At 37.8% G+C, this 10,305-nt stretch overlaps 2 long non-coding RNA genes across 2 annotated transcripts; both read right to left on the minus strand.

Annotated features, from left to right (window-relative positions):
• Positions 1-6,609: 6,609 nt before the first annotated feature.
• Positions 6,610-8,433, minus strand: LOC117593951. The gene is made up of 6 exons (XR_004575424.1): positions 8,393-8,433; positions 8,226-8,309; positions 7,857-8,075; positions 7,489-7,572; positions 7,059-7,200; positions 6,610-6,951 (listed from the first exon to the last, which is right to left on the minus strand). It is a non-coding gene; the product is annotated as an uncharacterized LOC117593951 (long non-coding RNA).
• Positions 8,434-8,567: 134 nt separating this feature from the next.
• LOC117593852 lies at positions 8,568-8,892 on the minus strand. Its single transcript, XR_004575302.1, has 3 exons — positions 8,852-8,892; positions 8,676-8,753; positions 8,568-8,611 (listed from the first exon to the last, which is right to left on the minus strand). It is a non-coding gene; the product is annotated as an uncharacterized LOC117593852 (long non-coding RNA).
• Positions 8,893-10,305: the final 1,413 nt, after the last annotated feature.

Consider the following 10,305-nt stretch of genomic DNA (forward strand, 5'->3'; position numbering starts at 1 on the left):
AGCTGCAGTAATAAAGCAAAGAGAGAATGCCTGGCAAACAATAGCGGACCGATTGAATGCATAAGTAGTCCAAATAACCAGTGCTCCACTGCAACCTTCATATTTACAATTCAATGAGTTACTTGTCATTTTCCAAAAAATTCTAAAATAATTGTATACTTTGCCTTAAATGTGACCAGTGGACATGCATTTAACATGAATAATAATTCCAAACACTATGTGCATCTATTTGATCTATTCATTTCTTATGTCTATAATAAAAGTTTAATCTTTTTACTCTTATCTATTTGTATGTAGGTTTTGTTTCTAATTGATTTGATGTCATCCATAATCAGATAATTTGCTCTATTTTTATCCATCTAATCTATTTTATAACCATCTATTCCTCTTAAAGAACAAACATGTCTGGCCAAAAAAGGATTTGGCAGCAAGTCAAGATTAAATACAAGAATATTTTGCAGGCTGGTAAGTGACTTGTTTGCGGAGAACATAGGTGACATGTTTGCTGACATTTTATTGTCTGTGCTGATTTTAGCAATAAAAAAAAAAGTAATATATCTGGTACGGGGGGTGGCCCTCCAACCCAAGACTTCACTACAGCAGAGGAGCTGGCCCTGGACTTAAATAAAGGGAAGCCAGTGATTGAAGGGATCCAGGGAGGGACAGCCACTGACTCTGGCCCAGCAAGGGATACTGGCCTCTTCATACAAGGTACATACTGCACATGGAAAATATTGAAATCCATATATATTTTATGTGGACTGTGTGACTTTGCTTTACCTTGCAGTGGCTGGTAATACCCTTACACTTTTGGAGCCACCAGACTATGATTCGCCAGTGAGTACTCTTTATTAAATCATAGGCTTTGCATGTCCTGTCAAAAATATCAATACAAGTTCTCGAGGTATCATGTCAATTTTGTGGAAAGACAAAACATTTTAAGTTCATGATAAGAAGTCAGGGAAGTGGTACTAATAGAAAATATCATTTGTTACAGGATCCTGACATTGGGCAGCCTGATAAGGTGCCTAGTAACATAGTGAGTATTGCCTAAAGTAGATTTACATTATGCAAAAATTCTGCTATGCTAACTAAAAGTTGTTCACAAACAGTTAGATATCTCTACACAACGCATCTTAAGAGACAGATTGAGCTGACCGAAGTCAAGATTGATGTGAACAAAAGAAAGCTGCAGGACATGGACCTTGAGATGCAAATTAAACGCGAGACACTGAGGAAACTGGAACTGGAAATCCAGAAACTAGAAAGAGAAGTGACTTCAGTTCATACTGTAACCATGACTGTAACACAATGTAGTAATCATCATAATTTTTTCTCTCCAAAGCTCCAAGCTGACCAGTGATAACAGCAAAATAATAAAGAAAAGTATTAAAAAACCGTGGTCATGTAACTTTTTTTATGAATGTCATGTACACTTTATAGTTATTGATCCGGTGAAGTGGAACTAGAATTTGGGAAAATAACCAGTGTGTGCTACCGATGCCAAATAAAATGCATGTACACATGAAAAAGTTAAATAGCCTACAATATCCTTTATTAAGGGATGGGCTGAATCAAAATGAAATTAATTGAAATAATTTGCAATGTATTGTTCTCTAACAAGTCTACCATTTCTGTTATCTGGGAATATGGCAGCATTGTCCCAATCAACATCCAAAGCAACTCTGGGAGCCCTTTCTTTTCTTAAGCTGGTAATATTGTGCAGCACTGTGCAGGCAACAGTCACGTCACATGCTCTGTCTGGGGAGACCCTCCGGTGGTGCAGGCACTGAAATTGTGATTTCAGGAGGCCGAAGGTCATTTCAATTCGAGCCCGGGTTTTGGCATGGGCATGGTTGTAAGCTTGCTGTGCTGGGGTTTGGGGGTCTGTAAGGGGAGTCATTAGAAATGTCTCACAGGCATAGCCTTTGTCCCCCAGCAGCACACCAGAGAACTCACCTGTGAATACAAAACATAATTCTTACAAGTACTGTACTCTTGATGTTCAAGGTGCTTAAAAAAAATGGGGTGGCTTACCCAGAGAGAGAGTCTCTGGTAAATTCTACTGGCCCGAAAAATTCTGGAGTCATGGACTGAGCCAGGCCACTTTGCCTCTAAATTTGTGATAAGGCAGTCAGCATCACAGATCATCTGTAAAAATATATAGTCTATTAAGGTCATTTAATGCAATAATTATGTAGCTGACAGTAACCATAACTCATTCTTAGCTGAACATTGACACTGTGGAAGGATTTCCTGTTAACATAATCTCCCTCATGTGCCCCTGAGGGGCGTTGGATACGAATATGGGTGCAATCCACTGTACCAATAACATTAGGAAAAGCTGTAACACAAAATAATGAGTGTCATACTGTGACTGTGCTAATGTAACATTTTGTAGTAATCTGTTATTCGTGTTACCTGCCATCTCGTAGAACTCCTCCTTGATGTGGATGAATCTTCTGTGACCAGGGAAGGTGATAAATATGTGCACAAGAGATTTCAATGCCAGACTTACATTTCTTATTGTGCGGCAAATAGTGGCTTTATTGAGGTTTTTTGCATCACCGAAGGAATACAGAAACATGCCACTTGCAAAGAATCGCAGTGCTACGCAGACCATCTGTGGGACAGTGAGAGCATGGCTCCGTGCTGTCCTGTGCTGTATGTTTGGACCCAGCAGCCTACACAAATATCTGATGCCATCACCTGAGAATCTGTACCTCTCAGTCAGATATCCGTCTGAAAAGGCCAATGGGTCTGCCCTATCTCGGAAGACTCTTTCATGCCTGGATGCTCGTCTGAGTATTAAAACTTCCTCATCAACTACATCATCCAACAAAGGGCAAGCCATTGTGAATAGGCAACACACAAATCTTTAGTCTATATATACTACATATTGACCTCGTTACGGACTTAATTAAACCACATTTGCAACTTCATGAGACATTTCTTATTATCTCATCAACTGCAATGAAATATAATATATGGATATTTTTCTCATTCAACAGTACATTTCTACTCTATACTTGCATAGATATATATTAATCAATCCTCTGATAGTGAAATGAACAGCAGTTTTCAATAATAACTAAAATAACAGTATGCATACTTGAAAAAATATCTAGTATTTTAATGCAGGACCATGAAGTGACTAAAACACATTGATATCTAGTAGGATTTAGGGAGGAACTAGCCGATAAATCACTAGGATTAATCTTAGCCTGGTTGTTAGCCTGCTCCGGAGCAGGCTAGCTGCAAAGTGAAAATCTCCATAGTAACTTAATGTAGATTAAATTAGCCTCCCTTCATGCAACCGAGTCAAGGCTAAATTCAGCCAGGATAACTGGAAAATCCCAGCTGAATCCCTTATCTTGCTTTTGTGCGAGTGAGAGTGTAACCCGATTTGAGTTGTTTGTTTGTGGCGATTTTTCCCTTTTTTCTTCTGATTTCTTACTGTTGAGAACTGTCATTTAGAAAACTACATTGATTGGACCAAGCATAGATGTGATAACTTCAAGAATGTTTTTGCTCTCCTGAAAATATGATTTCTTACTGAATTACCTTTTAGATAGATAGTTCATTGTAGCATCATACCAAAGCAGACTCAAGGCTGTAATCACTGCATAATGTGCTTCAACAAACTACTGAATGAAGGGGTCTGAATACTGACATTTCAGTTTATTTTTAGAAATTTTCAAATATATCTAGAAATCAAGGCTGCTGTGCCAGAACTTGTCAGTTATTTGATTATTTAAAGCTATCTGTTTAAATGTTACATAAGTAAATGTAGTAAGTAAGTGTATAACATGTTTTTAAGTTACATAATTATCAAGGGAAATAGTGTAAGTAAAATTAAATGCAATGTTTGTTTTTGAGTTGTGTTAAAAGTAATCTATTACATATAGATTATTAAAGAAAAACAGTAACTGTAATCTGTTACGTTACCAACTACAATATTGTAATTGGATTGAAATATTTATGACACGGTGCATGCTTGATTTATTTAATGTTTAAAAAAAAACTTTTCAACCAAAATTTTAATTGAGTATTTACAATAATATTAGCCAACATATTTACATGTGATTTAGTTATCTACTCAACACATCTTTCACAGAACAATGATAGGCGATATGCCTACCTTGTGTTATATATAAGTTTCCATGTTTATTTGTCAAATGCACTGAACAAAACACTGTAGAAGAACAACTTCTAAGGAAATGTTTTTGAAAATTAGGCTACTATTTGTTAGACAGTTGTAACATGTGGCTGCCTTCAAGATAAATCATTATATGGAATTAATCACGATATGTAAAGAAAAAAGGTGTGTTGGGAAACATTCTGCCGAAGGATGTTGATTTGCATTTGATGCAACCAACTCACCTCCATCCATACAGATAGGACATGTGATTCTGCTTGCTTTGCATCTCAGAATATTGCATCCATTAGTTACCATTGGCTGCTGAAGTCATTTACTTTAAGCTATGAGTGCAGGTGTATTATCACCGTTTATTTCTATAATTTGTGATTTAAAAATCCATCACTGGTGCCCCTAATAATCACAAGTTACGTTTGCGTGGGTAAACCATTTTTGTGTGGGACAAAATGGCTGAACTAAATACACAGACTAATGAGGAGAACAGAAACAGGTGCGGGCTAAACACAGGTGAAAGGAATATACAGATTAACTGAAACAAGAACAGGAAAGACCATACAAGGACAAGACAAGTCAAGGACAAACAGAAAACACGAAGTGGAACGGCTCAGGCTGGGACCGTTACAGGTACGTTGAGCAGCAGCGCCACCGTTCCATACACCTTTAGTTCCCAAAACATATGAATGCATCCCGGACTTGTTGTGTCACATGTCTTCAATCATCTTGCACACCAGGTCCCTATCTACTAATATGTAGGTGTTTAAATGTTTCCCCTCTGCTCCCCACAGTGTGGATTGTCATGTTTGCTGTCTTGTATGTCGCTGTCAATTGTAAGTACATTATAGCCGTTGCCTGCTTTTGTTTTGCTGCTTTAGTCAGCCCTTTAGTCAGCCCGCGCCTCCTACCTGCAAGAATTGGCGGCCTCCACCGCCTGAACCTGTAAGGAGTGGCCTCTACCGCCTGAGCTTGCCGGGGTTGCTTTCGTTTTGGTACTTTAGTCAGCCCTTTTCTTTCATTGTGTTTTGTTTGCTCTGTGTTTTTTTTTTTTTTTTTTTTATTAAACTACACCGACTACCTCTGCCTGCACCTGGTTCCTTGCTCCCACAACACCACCATTCATGACATCCTTCGTCATGTTTATGACGAAGGATCATGTTTATATAAACATGGGTCATGTTTATATAAACAGCCAGATTCTGGAAGAACAAGGGTTATTGGATTAATTGGATTAATATGAACAACTGAATATCTGAAAGACCTTTAGTGTGTTATGTAGAAATGAAGCCCAATCATATTTAAGTAGAAAGCAATGGTTAAGAAACCCTGTCCAAAGGAGCTGTACAAAACCCAAATTCAATTTTTGGCTAGCTATTTAAACTCTAAAAGAATTTGTAGTATTCACTGGTCAGTAATCATAATGTGTTCTTTTTTATGTTTGTTCATGTCTTGTTTATTTATTAAAGTCCTCCATTCTGCCTGCATCTGTGTCCTGTCCCTTCATTTTTGACAGAGATGTAATTTTGCAACTGAAAAGTTAAATATAATTCAGTATGTTGAACTTGAAATTAAAGTTTGCAAACTTGACTTGAATAGTGAATACATTTAGAGACACAAACTCTTCAGTGATAGAGAAAGCACGTCATGCTTGAGTAAGACACCTCATTAGAAAATGTGAAAAACTTTTTATATTTAAAAGTAGAAAAGGTTTGTTCTTATTGATATCAGAAGGATATGGAATATTGTTGCTGAGTCATAAGTAGCAGGGATGACTGTATTTCTCTTTAGGTGTATGAATTGGCCATTTTTTTATGTCATGTCAAACATTCAAAATGTAGGCTATAAGCTTATGTAAAATGTTTTTGCTAAACCAAAGAGGGCAATATAATGCCAAAGTGTGTTTAAAACCGTCTACAACAAAGACAAACGAGGACTAAGGACATTTTTTGTGTTTTCCTCGCATTTTCAAAAACTGTTTCACTGAAGTAAAGTCAGAATTTGGCTGTTTGAATGACCCCAAACTATTCTGACATGGAAAGTTGTTTTATATGCATAAACATTTCTTGGAAGGTCATAGTATTTAAATTTTTTTATTCAATGTAGGTTTCAATTAATCAAACTCTGGAAACATACTATGCTGTTCTGCTGGTTACTTAATTCTCGTTACTCTGTTAGCTGTATTATAATTTTTTTAAACAACCAACATCTTCATACACCAACTGTTTGTAAACTGCATTACAAGCGATCCAGTATAAAATCCGTGTTTTTTTTTTTACAGTCAACAGTTTATATAAAAGTCTATGTATTAAAGACAGTAACAGACATATAGTATTGTTAATGAATGTTGTATTTTTTATGTACAAACATATTTTCATAATTATATGTTAAAAACATTCCAAACTTCAATAATGAAGGGAAATCATGAAGAACAATTTGTCATATTTTATCAGACACACAAACACACAAGTATCAGCTTCTGCTTACTTGTGGCTTAATTAGATGCAAATATGTAGCAAATATTTACACTCACACTCGAACAAAATTGTCTTCATAACTTGACAACAGCTAAGATGAAGTAAAAGGTGACTGTGCTCAAATAAATAACTTGTGGTGGATGCCTTGGGTGTATACCTCATATTTACTTCTCAACACAACATAAAGTGTCTTATAAAGACAGGCTCAGGAATACCTGGGACTCCTGAAGGAGGAGAAAAATAGTGGGTTCAAGAAAGACCACACAGAAGGGATGCATCATCCACAGAGGGTTTGAAGGCATGAAGCAGCTCCTAGGTTCTGATCTGGGGAAAATGTAGCATTTCCATAACTTATGAATATGGTTAGGATTGGACGAGGGGAAGCTGCTCTTAGATCTGTTCTTTGGATTGTGTTAAGACAAGTGCTTCACCATTAGTCAGGGTCCCAGCGTAGATGGAAATGAAAAAGGAGGTACTGCTGCTCTTGGTGGAAGTAGCATTGGGGACTGTAGCAGAGAAGATGCACTGGATGGTCTGACCACTGACTGAGCCCGTCACCAGGTTAGAAGGTAGCTACAGGAAACAAGGATAACAACATTATTAGAGAAACGTCATTAGGGATAAACTGTATCTAGTCAGGTACACTGTTATTCATATCCCAAATGGACAACAAGTCTGTAATCAGAGATTAACTATGCTAACTGATATCAAATTTAGCATCAGTTAACATTGACAAGAAATTGGAATTCAAGTTCCTTGTTAATCCTATTTATTCTCACAATTTTGCATGTCTTATTGAGTTTATCAGCCCTAAACAAGAAATCACAAGAGAAACATTTCCGGCTAATTGGCCACACATACCAGGTTAGGAATCATATTTCCAGGTGTCGAAGTTATTTCGCTGATGGTGTTGTTGTTTAAACACATATAGAAGTACATTTGTCCCTACAGAGTGATGTTGAACACAAACAAATATATAATAAGAATGATTTATATTAATAATAATATTAGAATGTGTACATGAATGAAATGTCAAATAAAATCAATCCTGAAGTTGCTAGAAAATTAAACACTATTTTCACAGCAGTTTTCATACCATTGTTAAGTTTGAAGACAACATTGCAAAGTCTGTGAACAACAGTAGAGCGATGTAGCCACTGGATTGTCCTTGAAGCTGGAATGAAAAGTTCTGTACCCTACGGCCTTATAAACGAAAGCAACACACTTACAAATCGTTCCTGGAGCTCTTTATCCTCCCTCAAAATGCTGTCAAGAAACACCAAATCTTCCTGGGTGTCTAGGGGGAGTAACATCCCCTGGCAGGGATAGCTCTCCAACAGACACATTGGCACTGAAATGTTGCAGCATAGTGTCCATTTTGTTTTCCATGCTACGCACAACATCGCCAAACTCTCCAAGACGTCGCAGCACTAGGGTCTGATCTGCACCTACAGGGGTTCCCAGAATAAAAGAATAAAGTAGTCAGTCCTGGTCCCTCAATTACTAAACAATGACATTTATACCTAGGTCTAATACACGTACATGTGGACCCAGTGGGAATTAAACCAACAACCACAGGTGTTGTTTGCAAGTTGTACCTGATTGCCCAGTGCGAGCAAACGTCTTCAGCATTGTCCCAAATAGCTTCACCTGCTCTTGAAGCGAGCCGCTGTCACCCGAAGCTACAAAATGAAAGGCATATGGTCATTCTGAACCTACATTACACACAAAAAAGTAAAATTAAAGAAAGAGTGAATGTTCTCACCTGCTCGTGCATGGCTCCCCTCCCTCAGGGCATGGCTCCCCTCCCTCAGGGCTTGGTTCTCCTCCCTCAGGGCTTGGTTCTCCTCCCTCAGGGCTTGGTTCTCCTCCCTCAGGGCTTGGTTCTCCTCCCTCAGGGCTTGGTTCTCCTCCCTCAGGGCTTGGTTCTCCTCCCTCAGGGCTTGGTTCTCCTCCCTCAGGGCTTGGTTCTCGTTCTGGAAAACTAAAGGCACTATTTTCAAAACTGTTAAAAAAACTGGACATTAGGACATAGGCCTAGAATATACCTTCATTGCTGAAAACTTCATGCTGTACATGCGATGCCAGGGGAGTCCAAGTGCCAATAACGGAGCGATGACTTTCTCCTATTGATGATCATTGACGTAAAAATATGTTTGAAGTTATTGCATACATGTAATGAATTGGACTTAAATGTAACAGTTTAGCGCAACGTATTACATACCTCCAGCCTTTTCACCCATTTGCTGCCAGGGTACATTTTCTGCTGGGGGTGTAAAGTTTAGTACTTGATGAACTGGGGGAAAAAACATAACAGCTTTAATTTCACTGCAGAGATTGCATATTCAGTAATGAAACAATAATTGAACTGTGCAAAGCTAATGATATGTACAACACACCTCCACACCTTTTATCCAGAAAGTCAAGTGCCCTAAAGAAAAACAGATTATGGATAAAAGGATTCCTAATCTTAAATAGAAGCAATAGTTTCCAAGACAAAAAACATCACAAATAATATCACTTACTTGTACTCAAACTCTTGGCTCTGAAGTGGAGTCTGGATTACTGGGGAGAAACCTGTTTCTGAGAAAGAGGGAACAGAAATTTGAAAATCTAACAAAGTCTACAGTTTAGTTACAGGATCACAAATTAAGCATCACAGCAATACATTTTACATACCAACTCTGAAGTCTACAGATGGCTCAACATTTTCCTGGTTTTCTGGAATCAATGCAACTTCTGTAGAATGTAGTGATTCAAGTGACTGTCCTGTTTGTCCCTCAACTCTTTTCATTATTATTTTCCTTTTGGCCCAGTAACTAAACATTGTGACTAACAATGTATTTACCTTTAAAACCAAAACGATTGACCAACAGTAGGTCTCTTGGGTGAAGATAATCGGTTATGCTCTGGCCAAGGTATCTGCAACAAAACCGGATTGTTAACGTTAGGAATATACAGTAGCTATGCTGTGGGGGGGAAACATTATCAGCCAAATGTGGAACAGTGAAATTGTTAAAAATAAAATGTATTCATTGGGTGTTGTGATTCAAGTGAACACAGAATGTTCCTCAAACATAAAACGTACAGCAGTTCAGAGAATTAGAAATCACAATCGCCTTAAATCCAGTACAGTAGCAACACAGCACAAAACATGCTAGCCACAGTGTGTTCTGTAACAAAGGCAAAACAGCATGTGCTAGCTAACACTTACTCTAGCTACTGGACTAGCAGCATACTTGTTCAGGCAAACAAAATAATTTAAACAACATATATACATCGTTATTTTTGTAAGAAAGACTAAGTTTAAATTTTAGTGTTTTCTAGATGTAAAGCTTTTGCTACCTATTATAGCTCGTTAAAATTCAACATGTACTAACAACATTGCGTTAACAAGGCTACTTTAGCTAGTTTGGCCAGAACAAAGATGACTACACATTTTAAATATATAAACTAAAAACAATGTCAACATAATATTGCGTTACACAAAAAGGAAACATGTACTTACTTAAACGATGGTAGTCGATGACTTCGCTAGCTAGCAGACTGTAACTCGCGATTGAGCGACGAACTGATGCGAATATGTCCAAACCAACATGGCCGGTCGATTTTGAGTGTAGCCTATTTAAAAGCGTCTTGCCGCCGAAGGACCGCGGTCCTTTAGACCCAGGCAACCGC

The sequence above is a fragment of the Esox lucius genome, chromosome 24, assembly GCF_011004845.1.
Source record: "Esox lucius isolate fEsoLuc1 chromosome 24, fEsoLuc1.pri, whole genome shotgun sequence".
Classification (NCBI taxonomy): Eukaryota; Metazoa; Chordata; class Actinopteri; order Esociformes; family Esocidae; genus Esox; species Esox lucius.